Source organism: Limulus polyphemus, unplaced genomic scaffold (assembly GCF_000517525.1).
Source record: "Limulus polyphemus unplaced genomic scaffold, Limulus_polyphemus-2.1.2 Scaffold294, whole genome shotgun sequence".
Classification (NCBI taxonomy): domain Eukaryota; kingdom Metazoa; phylum Arthropoda; class Merostomata; order Xiphosura; family Limulidae; genus Limulus; species Limulus polyphemus.
This window is the reverse complement of record NW_013665904.1, coordinates 325,137-336,141: the sequence shown is the minus strand read 5'-3', so window position 1 is coordinate 336,141 and position 11,005 is coordinate 325,137. Positions and strand designations below refer to the sequence as shown.

Sequence of the window (11,005 nt, the reverse complement as noted above, 5' to 3'; positions counted from 1 at the left end):
TTGGTCTTTCACTACTAAATTAGGGATGGTTAGCGCAGATAGCCCTCGTGTAGCTTTGCGCGAAATTCAGAACAATGTAAATCAAACTAATTATCGAATGTGTTTCCATATGTATATATATATTGATTAATAAATAGTGTTCACCAGGTGGCGATTTCCAGCTAGGGTAATAAGAATTGCAAGACATCCGGCGTAATTTTAAAATATTATAATTTCAATTCATTATGATTTAATTGCTACAACTTTTCAATATTTTAAGAAGCGATTATTCGAAATTTGTAAACAGTTTGGACATTATTTACATATATTATTATTCCTGATTATTGATGATGTGTTTTGGGTAGGGTTATTTTTTTTTCTGATGTTTCTACTAATATCAATTTCTAGCTGCAGCTAGCATGTTCTGGCCTTTACTGGTTATTTGTTGAGTAAGAATTGCATGTATATTTTTTTTCTGATTAGTCTGGGTTTGTTTGCTGATTATGTCCAGTAAGTCTCTGCATATTTTCTGGTTTGTCTTTGTTGATTTTTTTTTTTAATGCTCCTACCTGGTAATCACTATTTCCATAGTAGCAGAAACATTTTTCTGGCTGAGATTAGTTATTTGGTAACTTAAACATGAGAATGAAAAGTAGGTCTGACAAAATCAGTTACCAAAAGTCAGTATTAGAGTTAACATTTGAATATTACCTTAGTGAAATACATAGATAAAACATAATTATTTAACATTAATTACAGACCAACTGGATAAACATAAATATAATGAAGGGCGTTTACATTGTATCTGGAGGAGATGTTGTTACGTACAAAACAAATAAGATAGCTAAATAAAGTCATTTTATAATGTTTGACCTCACTACCTACAATACTCTTCATGTTTATTATAATTCTATTAGAAAATTTTTACATTTTGCAGCATTATTTCTGAAAACAAAAGGAATCTGCTACTGTAAAATAATAAAAAAAAACTCTGGAATTTCCTTACCGTTTACCGTAAAGCCAAATCCACGGTCTTGAGTATTTGAATTGTTTTTTTAAACAGAAAAACATATGCATACAGCATTTCATAATGTGTAAAAATATCTTAATAATATAAGTTCAGGAGGAATTAAAATACAGGGGTTCGAAGATCAAGAAACCTATGTGGACATAATGAGGCAAAGCAATATAGTAATGTGAATATATCAAGAAACCTATGTGAACATAATGAGGCAAGGCGATATAGTAGTGTGAATATATCAAGAAACCTATGTGAACATAATGAGGCAAAGCGATATAGTAGTGTGAATATATCAAGAAACCTATGTGAATATAATGAGGCAAGGCGATATAGTAGTGTGAATATATCAAGAAACCTGTGTGAACATAATGAGGCAAAGCGATATAGTAGTGTGAATATATCAAGAAATCTATGTGAACATAATGAGGCAAAGCGATATAGTAGTGTGAATATATCAAGAAACGTATGTGAACATAATGAGGCAAAGCGATATAGTAGTGTGAATATATCAATAAACCTGTGTGAACATAATGAGGCAAAGCGATACAGTAGTGTGAATATATCAAGAAATCTATGTGAACGTAATGAGGCAAAGCGATATAGTAGTGTGAATATATCAAGAAACCTATGTGAACATAATGAGGCAAAGCGATATAGTAGTGTGAAAATATCAAGAAACCTATGTGAACATACTGAGGCAAAGCGATATAGTAGTGTGAATATATCAAGAAACCTATGTGAACATAATGAGACAAAGCGATATAGTAATGTGAATATGATACAAAAGGGTAATTTGGACTATTTAAGAAGTATTTTCATCGATATGGCTTTTTTATTTTAATACATATTCTGTAATGCATAAACGCGAATATTAGTTCATGTGGAGATACCTTTGGGTCATGATAATCATTATGAAGAACCGCTCTATTGTTGTACTTGTCTTAGTCATGTTTATTTATATTTATTTGTGTTTTTGTATGTTTTTAATTGCATAAAACGAATCTTGCTGTTAACCTTGTTTATGCAAAAAGTACTTTTTATTTTCCCTAAAATAAAACTTAAATAACTAATTAAAATATAATACGAAAACATAGATAATATCTTTCTTGGACATTCTGATACGTTAGGTAGTATTAAATGAAATGTGATTCTGTTAAAAACTAGTTCTTACACTCAAAACTGTGGATTTTGAAATATGTTAAATGATGAAAAAAGTCCAGCGTTTTTTGTTTATTTTTTACCTTTTTCAAGTAGTATATTACATTTTGGGTCTTTGTTTTAAGACATACTACTCAAGGAATTTAAAATATTTAAATAAAATTATATTCTACGTGAAATTATTTTACATTAATCGAATGTGTTCAAATTACTTTTTGTGACAATCGTATTTTCAGAAGCAAAAATATTTTTTGTGCACAGCAGTACCCTCTTAGGACAAAATGTAAACTTCCGCCATATTGTTTCTGTTGAGTCCTGAAACTGGTGTCAAAAATATTCAAATGTTTTATGTATTTCAATAAGGTACTACTTGAATACCGACTTTGATATTGACTTTTGGGCATTGAGCCTGTACTTCATTAAAACATTTCATCCTAACTCTTGAATATCCAAAATCGACTACAATACATGAAATAGAGAGAGAGAGATAGAATGAGAAAATGAGAGAAGTAAGTTGAGAAGTATGTTGCACTAGTATATGTATGTTGAACTAGTATATGTATGTTGAACTAGTATATGTATGTTGCACTAGTATATGTATGTTGCACTAGTATGTGTATGTTGAACTAGTATGTGTATGTTGAACTAGTATATGTATGTTGCACTAGTATGTGTATGTTGAACTAGTATGTTCTTTGTTTATAAAGTATGGTAAAAAGACACGAGAGTAAACAAAAACTAAGTCATCCATGTTTGAATTGTATATGATATATAAATGTTTTTGACTATTATCCACGGTTTAAAACGCGCATAAGTGTATTTATTGAGTATATAAGTTATATTTGGTTCTTTCTATCAACCGTTCTACGAACAGTTTCTACCGTTTCCGTTTTGACTCAATCTATATGTCAAAGTAGTCAAGGCTTTCTAGTAGTTGTCTCATGAACCTGCCTATCATTGGATCGTTTACACACCAATAAAAAAAAAACCTCTTCTAGTTTTAAGAAGTAATCGGACTGTAAATGTTTGTTATTACTATTAAATAACCCACTCGATAATGGAAAAGCCGTGGCTTGTGAAAAATACTGCTAAAAAATTGGTTCGATTTTTCTATTAGATTTACGTCTATGAGAGAATACGTCTGGCCAAAGCCACTCACTATGAAGCGCATACTGAACGGGCAAGTACCTTTTCTAACATCTTATAAAAAATATCTAAGTTCATAGATTCTCTACCTGTAAGTCTTAATTTGTTCTAGTAACGGAACATCTAATCGTAGTCCATACTCAATTAACCACGTTAGAACAATATTCAACTATTTCTCAAGATACTTTCAGACTATACACGTGTATGCTCTATTGAGTTCTTGGTCAAATAGTTTAGAGACAGGTTATTAACACTTACGACATACATCAATAACTTAAAGTATAACAAATTAGTAACAAGATAACAAAATAATTTTGATGTTTTTGTTTTGGTATATACATTGAAGCGAAAAAATAAGCAAAAGCAAAAAAACACCGAGTAGACACTCGAACCTATATTTCATTAAACAAAAATACGAGTGAAGTGGTTACTTTTCCAACCAAAAAATTGAAATTGAAAGTGTGAAGAGCTACATTTTTCTTTATAGCACTTAGTCGGAAATTGTGACTTGCCCAAGGCAAACTCTCCGTAAAGAGGAACAAACCTTTTTCTAACATGATCCAACTTGAACCGATAAATGGGTTTATATAGAATTTTACTCACTACATCAGAACAATTTAATCTATCAGTTGAAATCGTTGAAGTAAATAAACCTAAGACAGAAACTTACATATACATAATTAACATCACATATACATAAAATGAAACTAATCTGAAAAAATACACCACACCTACCTTATAAATAACTTAAGAAGATACAAATAACAAACTATTAAAGTGTAACATATATAAGCTAAGAATTAACAGTTTCAATAAGATTATATTAAACTCCTCTGTACATAAAATGGGAAATGTCCGGCTATACGTAAGAAAGAACTAACCATACCTATAACTAACTAAGAAAACTAACCTTGCATATGTCTAAAACAGGAGTATTTTCTCCATATACTTAAAACAGAAATTAACTCTAAATATAAATAACACATTAATTAACTTCACATTAAAATTAAATTAACTCCACTTACTTTTAAAACATGTATTAACCGAAAGTGCATAAAGACGGGATTTAACATGCATTTGCAAAAGAGAGAGAATTAACCCTCATGTGCATGATTTTATCCTTAATATATGTGTGTAACATAAGAATAATAAATAGTAGTAATTACTTCTAGAAATATATTGAAGAGGAATTATTTCCACATGCACATAATATAAAGAATAATGTCATTTATACATAAAAAGACAGCCTGAAGATACTTAAAACAGGAATTTAATTCTACGTATACATGAGAGAGTATGTTACTTACATAAGTAGATGAGTTACGAAGTTCGGATTTATTCTTTTCGGAAAAAAAAAGTAATCTGCTTAAAAAATTTTTAATGAAATTAAAGAAGGAAATAAAAGCAAAGTTAGTTTTTATGTTAATACAAATATCATTACACGAAAAGGATATATATACATCATCACACGGAAAGGATATACTGTATATACATCATTACACGGAAAGGATATATATACATCATTACACAGAAAGGATATACTGTATATACATCATTACACGGAAATGATATATATGTATGTATACATATATATACATCACTACACGGAAAGGATATTTATACATCATTGCATGGAAAGGATATTTTTATATACATCATTACACGGAAATGATATATATACACCATTACACGGAAAGGATATATACACACCATTACACGGAAAGGATATATATACACCATTACACGGAAATGATATATATATATATATACACTATTACACGGAAGGGATATATATACACCATTACACGGAAAGGATATTAGAATTTAAGAATACTCAACCTCAAAATATATATATATTTCTCTTGATTTTTGTATTTATTGAAAGTACAGAGTTAAGTCCTTCATGTTAGTCTAGATTAAAGCAACGTTCGTAACAATTTAATATTCCTTAATTACACTGGCAAAAACAGCTGTTTGGTTTGTAGTCTCGTACGTATGTATAGTTATCAGATGAGCTCTAGAGTTGTTGTCGTTAGATGCCAGTTTCAGCTGATGTATGTAGCATTAGGTAAAATAATGCTTGGGACACTGACGTCACTTTAAGGGTTATACACTGTAGTAGCTTATCGTCCTCTCTGGGAATGAACTTATTAAAATGGCACTGAACTAAATTTAAGACTCCTTTTTGGGGGTATTGCAGGGGGGAAAGGGGGAAAATGTCATTTTTGTCAGATTTATTTGATCCTGAATAAATCAGAATATCGTTATGAAATGTTTTAATGCACGTGGAAGTGCATATGACACATAATGTCGTTAAGGGTTCTAAAACATTTCATCCAGAGCATTGCAAAAATAGGTACTATGTTATTAGAAATGAGTATATGATCAGTTATAGAAATGAGTATATATATGATCAGTTAACAAAAGTTAACTCCTCTCACTTTTCCATCTCGTTGTGTGCTGCATTTGAGATTGCTTAATTCTTATAAGAAAAAGTTTTTGATGTTACACAATGGTCTATCGGCGCATAGCCGTCTGGTCGAATAGTGAAAATTGTACCACCACTATCAAAGTGCGGAGCGTATTTGAGCGGCAATGGGCCAAGAATTATCAGACTCACAGCCCGAGCAGGCTAACAAATAAGCCACTCCCATCTCAATAACAAGTTTACATAGCTAAAAAAACAAATGCAGTTACAACATTACAAAATCTGAAAATACCGATAAAATACTTGAAATCGCTGTAAGAGATAGTAATTATGTGGTCAAAATTTTGACCAAACTCCCATAATACGCAACTGAATAAAAATATTCAGTTTAAGGTATTTGGACTAAACATTAACCATGTGATTATAATTTGTCAATTATTATATTGTTATGGTTTGATCCCAGAGAACGTAAAATTTCTTTTCAACAAATATTTCAAATTATTTTTAATAAAAACATATAATTTTACTTTTGAGAAAATACTCAGATTAACGTATTAGGATTAAAAATGTGATTATTTGTTTCTCAATTATTATATTGTTATGGTTTGATCCCAGAGAACGTAAAATTTCTTTCAACAAATATTTTAAATTATTTTTAATAAAAAACATATAATTTTACTTTTGAGCAAATACTCAGATTTGTATTTTATATTTGAGGCAAACCTGTAAGGTTTGTTATAAATACAATAAGCCGTCACCGTCCTTATTGCAAACTATTGACTAGAAAAAAGGTAGCCGATCTGCTGCGTCCACTATCCATACTAATGGATTGACTGTCACTCTTGTAACGCACTTACAGCTCATAATGAAAGAAATGGTTCCGAAATTCAGAGCTCTACCACCAGACCGACTCGCACCCTCCTTTTTGAGCAATAAATGGTAGTTTCGGTGTTCACCTTGTCGTACTTTCTTATCTTGTCTAGTTTGTTGTTTTTCATTTGTTACGTTGAATACATGAAGATTCGGAGCAGTTGTAAGATGATGCTTGTTTTCGTAATAGAGTATAAAAAACACTCATGAAAAAACCATGATTCTTGTTTTAAACCTCTACAAAGCTATTACACTAATGAAGTCCTGAATTTTTCCTGACATCACTACTCCTACTCCATAGCAACCATTCGATTGAAGTTGCTATGGTAACGCTTTCACGTAATAATAGAAGGTTGTGACCAAATAGCGTTTATGGAAACAATCTGATGTTCTCTATGTGTATGTGATATACTCACTTTTCGTGTGTTCTTCAATTTATGTAATATTTACTTACTGTGACTCACTTCGCCTCATTCGAATGTTTTGATTTCTTTCTATATTATGAAACTCTGCACAATTGAATGGGTATTAGAAAGTGATAATAGCCTGAGACCAAGATGTTTCATTAACCAACTTATTATTATTATCACTGCACCATTATCCGCAACGTTTTCCTTATACAGAAAATGGTACGAGATGAGACTGGATAACATATTTTTACATCTGTCTTCATCATAACAGTCTAGTTGCTAGTGGCTAAATAACATTTGTCACGCAAGATTATACGCCTTTTTTTTTTCGTGTAATTCTTTAGATCTGGGGCAGGCCGGGCGTGGTCTAGAGGTTAGCCTGCTCAAATTATAAATCCGAATATTTAGGGTTTGCTTTCCATTGAAAGAAGTGCCTTATTAACCGCCTATTCTCTACTCTATCAACTTAAAATTAAGGACGGCTTGGAGCAAACAGTTTCTGTAACCCTTTGTATGAAAATTCTAAAATACAAATATAGGTTTGGTGCTGGTACCATACCCATTGCTGCTGACGAAAAACCAATTAAAATCTAGAAAGATAACGCGGTAAAGATTTTAAACTTGGCCCATTCTTCTGGCTGTTAGATTGAATAGATTTCATATACAAAAAGTGTAGGTTGTCATGATAGTTTAGCAATTAAATCTTTTACAAAAGAATGGGATGTAAAAAAATCGTTATCAACAAAAATGTGTATATATAGAAAAGGATTTTGTGTAACAGTATATCAAATGATCGACAAGAAATGTTACGATATGTTAGAGTTTCGACATTAAACACCTACAACAAAATATAAGGTGTAAAAAAAAATTAAAAGATGCACACACAATTTAAAAAGGAATTAATGATAATCCAATAGTTGAAAATGGAACTACGTTAGTTTTACAGCATGAATCTGGCTGACTTAAATATTTTACTAACAGTATAAATACTATTATAATGATTCTCTAAGTTCTCGGTAGCTTTCTTACAATACACAGACCGAAACGTTTCTCTAGCGTTGATGTGCTTTCGTTCCACTGTTTTCCTTCCTGTATATGCAGGAGTCGGCTACAGAAACTCTACGACTACACTCTGTTTGCTGTACCCACCGAGTCTTCGGTCGATACAACACAAAAGCTTGTTTAATTATAGCTTATTCACTCAATCACTTCAGTGACTATAGCAAAAGCTAGAGGAAAGCATGGGATTTTAAAAATGAAGGATAATGAATATCGAAATATATAAGTATTCCAATGTTTGAATAAAATTAATCGAGATTAATAACACATTTTCTCCTTTGAAAGCAAATGTGTAAATATTATTCAAGGAACATTCGTAACTTTTTTCATATTCATTGTGTCAAGTTGAAGTTACGTTCCACAAAATTTAGTTTCGCTGACGTTTATTTTATTTTTTCACCACTTATTGCTCCGTTTTTTTTTATCACGGTGAACGTTCACGCGTTTAGTGGTTCCACAAGTTCTAATTTTAACTTGGTTTGAATGACATACATACGTTTTGAGTAAAACGTTCAATGTCAAACATGGAAGTATCCGTCAAGCTGGTTAAAGTTATATTTAATAAAAGGTCAGTAATACATGTCCACATCTACTCCATGAGATGTAAAACATCGGTATTTGAAGGTTAAACATATACCTTGTACATGCTGACTGTAGACTGGTTTATGGGAGTTAAATATCCAACGTTTACAGTCACAACACCAAGTTAAAGCTCAACAGCAGATTTCTAAGTAATATATAGAAAAAATGTAGTTAATTCTCTAACGGTATCATATATTTTAAAGCTCTTAAGTTATGACATTGTATACTTTTTCTCACTTTGTTACATAAAATTGGCTTCATTAGTTTATAATTTACTGTTTTTTTGGTTCAGTTTTCCACGCTTAGTTCGTTTCTGATAAGAATTTATTAATACCGTGTAAATAAGGCCTGGCAAGGCCAAGTGGTTAAGGCGCTTGACTCACAACCTGAGGATCGCGAGTTTGAATCTCCGTCCCACCAAACATGCTCGCCCTTTAAGCCGTGAGGGCGTTAGAATGTTGAGGTCAATCCCACTATTCGTTAGTAAAAGAGTAGTTCAAGAGTTGGCGGTGGGTGGTGATGACTAGCTTACACTGCTAAATTGGGGAGGCTAGCGCAGATAACCCTCGCGTAGCTTTGAGCGAAATTCAAACCAAACCGTGTAAATAAACAAACAAGCACAGAAACGATTTGTGTGTGTTAAGGTTTTTCCCAAAATATTCTTATGCATATTTCCGGAACATGTACATTCTTATAATGAAAGAACAAGGATCTATAAGATGGGAATTTTTTTAGTTTCTTAATTACATGTATTGTGTTTGTCTTATCACACAAATGTTGAAACCACAAAAATGGCCAGAAAATCTCTTTTAATCTTGTTAATAATTCGCCAATAAACGGGCTTGGTGTAGCTTAACGACTAGCGTTTAAGGCTGCGGATCCAGGGGTCAAAGTTGAGCTGTGATGCCCCGCTGAACACGCCCGCGCTTTTAGCTTTTAGTCTTCATTATTGCAATCCTTTAAGTAGAGATCTGATATCTTTGTAAGGCAGTTGTCGTCCATTTTCACCATCCTTTTAATGTCTGTTTCAGTTGATTAAACTTAATTTTATGATTGGATTTTCCTACGCCTGCATGTAATATTCAAGAGTAGAAAAAAACATCAACCATTAATACCATATTTGTATCTTTATAAGGTTTCACGTTTATATCTACATCTCTAAAATAAAACTCCCCTGATGTGTCAGCGGTAAGTTTATGAACTTCCAATGCTAAAATTCAGGTTTCGATTCCTCGCTGTGGACAAAGTGCAGATGGGCTATTGTGTAGCTTTGCACTAAAAACAACAAAGTGAAAGTGACCTTACACTTAATACAAAATAAATGTATTCATCAAATTAATCCAAGATTCTAAAGTTTCACCTACTCACAAATCAAAATCGGAAAAATTTTAATTTAATCAAAACTTCAATTCATAAAATATGACCATTCTTCTAATGAGTGTTCCAAAATATAACCATTCTTCTAATGAGTGTTCCAAAATATGACCATTCTTCTAATGAGTGTTCCAAAATATGACCATTCTTCTAATGAGTGTTCCAAAATATGCCATTTATTTAAAGTGTGAAGTAGTTAAGTTGCCAAATTAAAAACGTACTATCCGTAATCCATATATGGTAAACAGAAAATGTATAAAAGAAATCAATATTTTTTATGGTAATATCGTTATATGAAGCTTTTTACTAAAGGCCGTGAGAGCAAATGCACGTTTGCTTTTCTTTTCAGTGGAAAATTGAACACTTCGAGGCTTGAAACATGTTTTTCGTGGAATAACAGCAGTTTCTGTCTTATAAAGGTATTTTTTTACTTAAATAATGTAACGATAATTAATGTGTTGGTAACAGAATGAAATTATCACATATTCAGTGTAATAAAGCATACATTTGATATTGCGTAATAGAACGTCCATAAGTTATTACTTCTCAATTATTGTATAATTAAACAATAATCAATTATAATGGTGAATTTGTAAATGTATACTTTTCAGAAAAATTATAGGAATAAAGAAATGTTGGGAAATAGAAACACGAAATATTTTTCTATTTTCAATATTCTTTTTACTTGTATTTTATCATTTATCATATGGCATAATGATAAACATTATGCTGAAGACTGAAGTCGTTTAATAATGAAGCTCTCATTAAAAAAAGGATGTCAATTACGAAAAGAAATTACCCCTACAAGCAAAATTGCACAAATGAACCTATATACTATTCAATACACATGGAAAAAATAAGGCTGTGGCAGTAGACAGGTTCGTTGCCACAAATATACCTTATGATCATTTTATTATGGGTGTTCCATTGAAAATATTTTTTGGGGGGGCCGTCACTTGTAGGCAAAAGTTTCCCCCT

General features: G+C 31.5%; 1 protein-coding gene across 2 annotated transcripts in view; it reads left to right on the top strand.

Annotated features, from left to right (window-relative positions):
• LOC106457121 (potassium voltage-gated channel protein Shaw-like) overlaps positions 1–11,005 on the top strand; it is a 165,785-nt gene that overhangs the window by 98,102 nt on the left and 56,678 nt on the right. The window contains exon 3 of one of the 2 annotated variants that reach the window (XM_022382932.1): positions 10,377–10,446. The exons of the other annotated variant lie outside the window; for it this stretch is intronic. The gene's annotated coding sequence lies outside the window, so the exon portion shown is untranslated. The remainder of the gene's footprint in view (positions 1–10,376; positions 10,447–11,005) is intronic. 2 annotated transcript variants of the gene reach the window in all.